General features: G+C 35.3%; 1 non-coding gene across 1 annotated transcript; it reads left to right on the top strand.

Annotated features, from left to right (window-relative positions):
• The first annotated feature begins 8,061 nt into the window (after positions 1 to 8,061).
• Positions 8,062 to 8,123, top strand: Gm22339. The gene has a single exon (XR_003949070.1). It is a non-coding gene; the product is annotated as a U7 small nuclear RNA (small nuclear RNA).
• Positions 8,124 to 8,519: the final 396 nt, after the last annotated feature.

The following is an 8,519-nucleotide window of genomic DNA, read 5'->3' as shown; positions in this document are numbered from 1 at the left end:
TTTGTTATTCCAGATGAATTTGCAAATTGCTCCTTCTAATTCGTTGAAGAATTGAGTTGGAATTTTAATGGGGATTGCATTGAATCTGTAGATTGCTTTTGGCAAGATAGCCATTTTTACAATGTTGGTCCTGCCAATCCATGAGCATGGGAGATCTTTCCATCTTCTGAGATCTTCTTTAATTTCTTTCTTCAGGGACTTGAAGTTTTTATCATACAGATCTTTCACTTCCTTCGTTAGAGTCACGCCGAGATATTTTATATTATTTGTGGCTATTGAGAAGGGTGTTGTTTCCCTAATTTCTTTCTCAGCCTGTTTATTCTTTGTGTAGAGAAAGGCCATTGACTTGTTTGAGTTAATTTTATATCCAGCTACTTCACCGAAGCTGTTTATCAGGTTTAGGAGTTCTCTGGTAGAATTTTTAGGGTCACTTATATATACTATCATATCATCTGCAAAAAGTGATATTTTGACTTCCTCTTTTCCAATTTGTATCCCCTTGATCTCCTTTTGTTGTCGAATTGCTCTGGCTAATACTTCAAGTACTATGTTGAAAAGGTAGGGAGAAAGTGGGCAGCCTTGTCTAGTCCCTGATTTTAGTGGGATTGCTTCCAGCTTCTCTCCATTTACTTTGATGTTGGCTACTGGTTTGCTGTAGATTGCTTTTATCATGTTTAGGTATTGGCCTTGAATTCCTGATCTTTCCAGAACTTTTATCATGAATGGGTGTTGGATCTTGTCAAATGCTTTTTCTGCATCTAACGAGATGATCATGTGGTTTTTGTCTTTGAGTTTGTTTATATAATGGATTACATTGATGGATTTTCGTATATTAAACCATCCCTGCATCCCTGGAATAAAACCTACTTGGTCAGGATGGATGATTGCTTTAATGTGTTCTTGGATTCGGTTAGCGAGAATTTTATTAAGGATTTTTGCATCGATGTTCATAAGAGAAATTGGTCTGAAGTTCTCTATCTTTGTTGGATCTTTCTGTGGTTTAGGTATCAGAGTAATAGTGGCTTCATAAAATGAGTTGGGTAGAATACCTTCTACTTCTATCTTGTGAAAAAGTTTGTGCAGAACTGGAGTTAGATCTTCTTTGAAGGTCTGATAGAACTCTGCACTAAACCCGTCTGGTCCTGGGCTTTTTTTGGCTGGGAGACTATTAATAACTGCTTCTATTTCTTTAGGGGATATGGGACTGTTTAGAAGGTCAACTTGATCCTGATTCAACTTTGGTACCTGGTATCTGTCCAGAAATTTGTCCATTTCGTCCAGGTTTTCCAGTTTTGTTGAGTATAGCCTTTTGTAGAAGGATCTGATGGTGTTTTGGATTTCTTCAGGATCTGTTGTTATGTCTCCCTTTTCATTTCTGATTTTGTTAATTAGGATTTTGTCCCTGTGCCCTTTAGTGAGTCTAGCTAAGGGTTTATCTATCTTGTTGATTTTCTCAAAGAACCAACTCCTCGTTTGGTTAATTCTTTGAATAGTTCTTCTTGTTTCCACTTGGTTGATTTCACCCCTGAGTTTGATTATTTCCTGCCGTCTACTCCTCTTGGGTGAATTTGCTTCCTTTTTTTCTAGAGCTTTTAGATGTGTTGTCAAGCTGCTAGTATGTGCTCTCTCCCGTTTTTTCTTGAAGGCACTCATAGCTATGAGTTTCCCTCTTAGAAATGCTTTCATTGTGTCCCAAAGGTTTGGGTACGTTGTGGCTTCATTTTCATTAAACTCTAAAAAGTCTTTAATTTCTTTCTTTATTCCTTCCTTGACCAAGGTATCATTGAGAAGAGTGTTGTTCAGTTTCCATGTGAATGTTGGCTTTCTGTTATTTATTTTGTTATTGAAGATCAGCCTTAGTGCATGGTGATCTGATAGGATACATGGGACAATTTCAATATTTTTGAATCTGTTGAGGCCTGATTTGTGACCTATTATGTGGTCAATTTTGGAGAAGGTACCATGAGGTGCTGAGAAGAAGGTATATCCTTTTGTTTTAGGGTAAAATGTTCTGTAGATATCTGTCAGATCCATTTGTTTCATCACTTCTGTTAGTTTCAGTGTGTCCCTGTTTAGTTTCTGTTTCCATGATCTGTCCATTGGTGAAAGTGGTGTGTTGAAGTCTCCCACTATTATTGTGTGAGGCGCAATGTGTGCTTTGAGCTTTACTAAAGTTTCTTTAGTGAATGTGGCTGCTCTTGTATTTGGAGCATAGATATTCAGAATTGAGAGTTCCTCTTGGAGGATTTTACCTTTGATGAGAATGAAGTGTCCCTCCTTGTCTTTTTTGATGACTTTGGGTTGGAAGTCAATCTTATCAGATATTAGGATGGCTACTCCTGCTTGTTTCTTCATACCATTTGCTTGGAAAATTGTTTTCCAGCCTTTCATTCTGAGGTAGTGTCTATCTTTTTCTCTGAGATGAGTTTCCTGTAAGCAGCAAAATGTTGGGTCTTGTTTGTGTAGCCAGTTTGTTAGTCTATGTCTTTTTATTGGCGAGTTGAGACCATTGATGTTAAGAGATATTAAGGAAAAGTAATTGTTGCTTCCTGTTATTTTAGTTGTTAAAGGTGGCATTCTGTTCTTGTGGCTGTCTTCTTTTAGGTTTGTTGAGGGATTACCTTCTTGTTTTTTCTAGGGCGTTGTTCCCGTTCTTGTATTGGTTTTTTTCTGTTATTATCCTTTGAAGGGCTGGATTCGTGGAGAGATAATGCGTGAATTTGGTTTTGTCGTGGAATACTTTGGTTTCTCCCTCTATGATAATTGAGAGTTTGGCTGGGTATAGTAGCCTGGGCTGCAGTTTGTGTTCTCTTAGTGTCTGTATAACATCTGTCCAGGCTCTTCTGGCTTTCATAGTCTCTGGTGAAAAATCTGGTGTAATTCTGATAGGCTTGCCTTTATATGTTACTTGACCTTTTTCCCTTACTGCTTTTAGTATTCTATCTTTATTTAGTGCATTTGATGTTCTGATTATTATGTGTCGGGAGGAATTTCTTTTCTGGTCCAGTCTATTTGGAGTTCTGTAGGCTTCTTGTATGTTCATATGCATCTCATTCTTTAGATTTGGGAAGTTTTCTTCAATAATTTTGTTGAAGATGTTTGCTGGACCTTTGAGTTGAAAATCTTCATTCTCATCCACTCCTATTATGCGTAGGTTTGGTCTTCTTATTGTGTCCTGGATTTCCTGGATATTTTGAGTTAGGATCTTTTTGCATTTTCCATTTTCTTTGATTGTTGTGCCGATGTTCTCTATGGAATCTTCTGCACCTGAGATTCTCTCTTCCATCTCTTGTATTCTGTTGCTGATGCTCAAATCTATGGTTCCAGATTTCTTTCCTAGGGTTTCTATCTCTAGTGTTGCCTCGCTTTGAGTTTTCTTTATTGTGTCTACTTCCCTTTTTAGGTCTAGTATGGTTTTGTTCATTTCCATCACCTGTTTGTATGTTTTTTCCTCTTTTTCTGTAAGGACTTCTACCTGTTTGATTGTGTTTTCCTGTTTTTCTTTAAGGACTTGTAACTCTTTAGCAGTGTTCTCCTGTATTTCTTTAAGTGATTTATTAAAGTCCTTCTTGATGTCCTCTACCATCATCATGAGATATGCTTTTAAATCTAGGTCTAGGTTCTCAGGTGTGTTGGGGTTCCCTGGACTGGGCGAAGTGGGTGTGCTGGGTTCTGGTGATGGTGAGTGGTCTTGGTTCCTGTTAGTAAGATTCCTCCGTTTACCTTTCGCCATCTGGTAATCTCTGGAGTTAGTAGTTATAGTTGACTCTGTTTAGAGATTGTTCTTCTGGTGATTCTGTTACCGTCTATCAGCAGACCTGGGAGACAGATTCTCTCCTCTGAGTTTCAGTGCTCTGTATATAGTTCTTTATTTCTTTTAAGGAAATACCGAGTAAAGGAGTGTACTGGGTCATATGTAAAAAGCCTGTGGCATGTAACGAAATGGACCCTATAGTATGTGAGCAAGGCTAAAGGGGTCAAATGCAAGGAAAATCAGGATAAAGGAAAAGGAAGTGACATGTGCTTTTTCTGAAAAATCATATTGAAGAGGCAAAGATCAAGTAAAATGCATTCTGGAGAGACAGGGTAAGAGAAGAAGTAAGGGAGAGATGGAGGGAAGGAGGGAGAGAGAGAGATGGAGAAAGAGAGAGAAAGATGGGGAGGGAGGGAAGGAAGGAAGGAAGGAAGGAAGATAGGAAGGAAGGAAGGAAGGAAGGAAGGAAGGAAGGAAGGAAGGAAGGAAGGAAGGAAGGAAGTGAGAAACTACAAGGAAACAAAGACATGAACAGAATATGGGAGGAAAATAAAATTCTTCAAATATTCCTTGGATTTTAGAGTCATTATTGCAGGAAGGCATTTCTGTATGCTCGAAAAATTCAAAAACAAAAAAATAAAAATAACCACAAATGTAAAAAACAAATGAAAAGATGTAGTGTCATACTCATACTACCAAGTTCATGTGTGCAAATTTAGCTTGGGCTACATCGTAAGTTTTAGGTCAGATGCGATGCTTTTTTGTAAGAATCTGACTTTAAAATGAAATGAACAAAATTTGACTTAATTCTGAGTGCCTGAGTAGCAAAACAGAATTGTATACAAAATGCATTCTTCACAAAGATCAAGGAGCATTCTAAATATATAACTTATAGTAAGTTATGGAATGGAAAATTATTGTTAAGAACAATGAAGGATTAATATTTAGACAATCTTTCAAAATATTCACTCTCACTTCTATCTTGTGATGTAATATTTTTCAGATCAACTTTCATTAATATTTCAATAACTCCCGAGAAGATAAGATGCTCCTTTACAAACAGAATTTCATTAATGCTGCAGAATGTAGAACAAGGTCAGAAATTATTTCAAGTCAATTTAGTAGGTTGACCTTCAATATTTGAGATTATATCTTAGTTAAATTTCTTCCTTCCCTTTCCTCCCTACAAATCCTTCCGTATATCACTTCCTGTTTTTCCTTCAAATTCATGGCCACTTTTTTTCTCATTAGTATTCACCTATCTGTATTTGTATATACATATGTTTATAAATTTATATGTATAGACAATATATAAACACACAAACACACACACACACACACAAACTCATATGAGGTGTGGCCTTGTTGAAGGAAATATATCACTGTGGTTGTGGATTTTGATGCTCTTCCCAGGGCAGAAAAGTAAGTTTTCTCCTGGCTGTAGTCAGACCAAGAAGCAGAACTTTCAGCATCTTCTCCAGAACCATGTCTGCCTGGACATTGCCATGCTTCCTGCCATGATGATAATGGACTGAACCTCTGAAACTTTAACCCAAGCACAATTAAATGTAGCCTTAGCCATGGTGTCTCTTCAAATCAATGGAACCCTAACTAAGACAGCAATGAACTCTCAATTGTGGTTCTTCTTAGGGAAGGACACCTCTCCAGCTCCCAGATTTCTTCATTTGCTTATAGTTTTTAGTGTAGGGTTGAGGTACATATTGCCAAAAAGAAAATATGGCACTTTATTTTGTATTATTTTGGAGATCCATTGAAATATTTTCAGACTGAAACTCTAATCTATTTGTGTCATATTTGACGACTTTAGATATTGCAATAGATAAATAAAACTAAATGATATTACATTAATTTATTTATTAACAACTATTGTTATATTAAAATCTGGTAGAAAAAAAATTCTATCATGTTCAAAAAAGCTAGGCTTTATGTGAAGAGATGGAAAATAAATGTAATGCACTTCAGAAATGCAGATATAAATATAATTTAAGCAATAAAATAAAAATAGTTTTATTTTAATAAACATTCTATAAGAATTTTGTTTGAATTGAAACTTCTATCAGTAAATGATTGTAACCACAAGATTTTGTGGCACGTAGAGTTCTTCTATACCAGAGATGACTTAAAGTACACAATCTTTAAATACTACCTTGAAGATAAAAACAGGAATCTTTATATAGGGTTTGTTTAAAATATAATTTGAATACTGAAAGTGTAGCATAACAAAAAGGTTAGGCAATAAATAAGGACACTAGGTGAAAAAGTCTTCATATTGCACTAGACAATGTTAAATGTTTAATGCTTCATAATCGTCTCCTCCCATCTTGACTACAATAATGTTATTAGGTATACAATTTTCCCATCTTCTTTTTTTGGTTTCTTTTAATTTGTTTTTATTTCTTATTTATTTACTTTTTACCCTTTTGCTTTTTGTTTTATTTTGTTTTTGGCAATTTTTTTCCAATTTATTATTAGATATTTTCTTTATTTACATTTCAAATGCTATCCTGAAAGTCCCCTATACCCTCCCACCAAACGCAGACACTATTGCATATGCCAGCAAGATTTTGCTGAAAGGACCCTGATATAGCTGTCTCTTGTGAGGCTATGCCAGTGCCTGGCAAATACAGAAGTGAATTGTCACAGTCATCAATTGGATGGAACACAGGGCCCACAAGGGAGGAGCTAGAGAAAGTATCCAAGGAGCTAAAGGGGTCGGCAACCCTATAGGTGGAACAACAATATGAACTAACCATCTTTCCCATCTTTGAACCAAGCAAGTAAGCATATTATTATTACTGTCCAATATGTTTAGAAAATTCAATTATTTGGATATATTTTATGTTGCTTGTCAAATATTTAAAAGATGAAATAAATAAAACAAACTGTTGCATATTCTGCAGTCATTATTGAATATATGTACCTTATATCAGTGAATTTTAAGTAAAGAAATAAATATTCCTAGTAATATAAAATCTATAGAATAGTTTGTCTATAATTACTCTTCTCTAGCTGAAAAAAATCTGCGTATGTTTCTTATACTTAATAGTGACCAAAGTGCATTTCTTTGGATTTGTGCATCACATTTTTATATCTTTCACCCTTCTGCTGAAAGAGGATGAAAATGTTCTATACTGGAGAAGTTTATATCCTTTATAAGATAATAATTGTATTAGAACATTTAAAGTAATTATAAATAATTGTATTGAAACAACATAATACAAGATTTGCTGAGATATTCATTTTTGTTCCACCTTGAAAAATCTTTGCACTCTTGGCTCATTCATAATTAGTCACATTATGACTTTAGTTAGTAAATATAACAGAAACATTGAAAATAAGTAATTACCTCACTTGTTTGACTATTACTATTTGTAGTAAAATGGTCGTTTTTTTCTCCCAAAATAGTGAAAATGCATCTTTTCTTGATATAATCATAACACATTAAATTAACAGAAAACATTCTTCAATAAGCAAACTTTTTTTATATATTACTATTTTTTACATCTGTTGCCAAGTTCTGCATGGCCTCAGAAGGGTCATCATGAGAAAGTTCTTGCCCTAGGAGCAGGGCCAGTGGGGCATAAGCATTCATGAGTGCTGATGGTTGCTAGATGTAAGGGTTGTTTGTATGATAATGTATAAATTATACTTTTTGTTCCTCCTTTGGGAAACGTTTTCTTTCTAAGGTTCATGACTCCACTATAATTACAAACAACAGGATTTCAAGAAAGAATAAGGTGTCTCTGTGATGTTGTGACTTCCAGGACAGCCTTTAAGGCTGTGGGAAAGAACTCTAAAACCTTGAGTTTAATAAAACATAAATCAGTATATAAAAGCTGTCTTTTGCACGATTTCTCAACTATTTGAAATATAAGACTGCAATATGAATTGTATGAGGGGCTTCACAGACTTAAAAGTAAAGAAGAAGCTAGATTAATGAGCAAGCTTGTCAGAAAGATATTAAGGAGGGGGATAAAGAGATTTAAGGGAGTGGTGATCCCAAGGCAAGACTCCACCCAGCTAAACTTATTGTTTTTGCTTACAAAGGCAGTCAGATCTCTGAAATCATTTGCTATGTTTAAAAAAATGAAAAAAAAAAAAAGGAAAGAAAATAAAGGACAAGCTCTGTTTTGCTGTGTTTCCCTAAGAATCAAAGGGCTAAGTCCATAAAATGCTGATTCATAGGATAATCAAACAGAAACCTGGTTTTATGACTGAATTGATGTATAAATAAAGACTTATTTTTGGTCTGCAAGAGTGAGTTACCTAGAGAGACCTGATTGCAGAGGTATTATATTTCTTTCAGAATTTTTCTAGCAGGTCTTCTGACTTTGGTTGGAAAACCAAAAAAAAAAAAAAAAAAAGCTATTTAGAGAGCTGTTACAACTCTTTTAGAATTATTTTTTCTAGCAGATCCTCTGTCTTTGGTCAGAGAACCCAAGAGCTATCTAGAGAATTCTTTTATAGAGAGCTACCTCAAGCAGAAAGCTATCTAGAGGGTATTTTGAAAAGACTACAAAGTTGTCAGCTTGCATCCACCATTGACCTTGAGTTGCTTCTTGTAATGCACTCAAGCACCCCTTCCTCAGGAACCTTGACAAAGGTGTGGCAGGTCCTCAACAATTTAGAGACTGATATGGAATATATATCCCACAGGGAGACCTGGATTTACAATGGCATAAGTTAAAGTTACTGAGATACATTGTAGGAAAGAGTTAATGCCACTGATATCTAGTTTCCTATT

The sequence above is a fragment of the Mus musculus genome, chromosome 10, assembly GCF_000001635.26.
Source record: "Mus musculus strain C57BL/6J chromosome 10, GRCm38.p6 C57BL/6J".
Classification (NCBI taxonomy): Eukaryota; Metazoa; Chordata; class Mammalia; order Rodentia; family Muridae; genus Mus; species Mus musculus.
The sequence above is the reverse complement of the archived record's forward strand: the minus strand, read 5'-3'. Positions and strand labels throughout refer to the sequence as shown.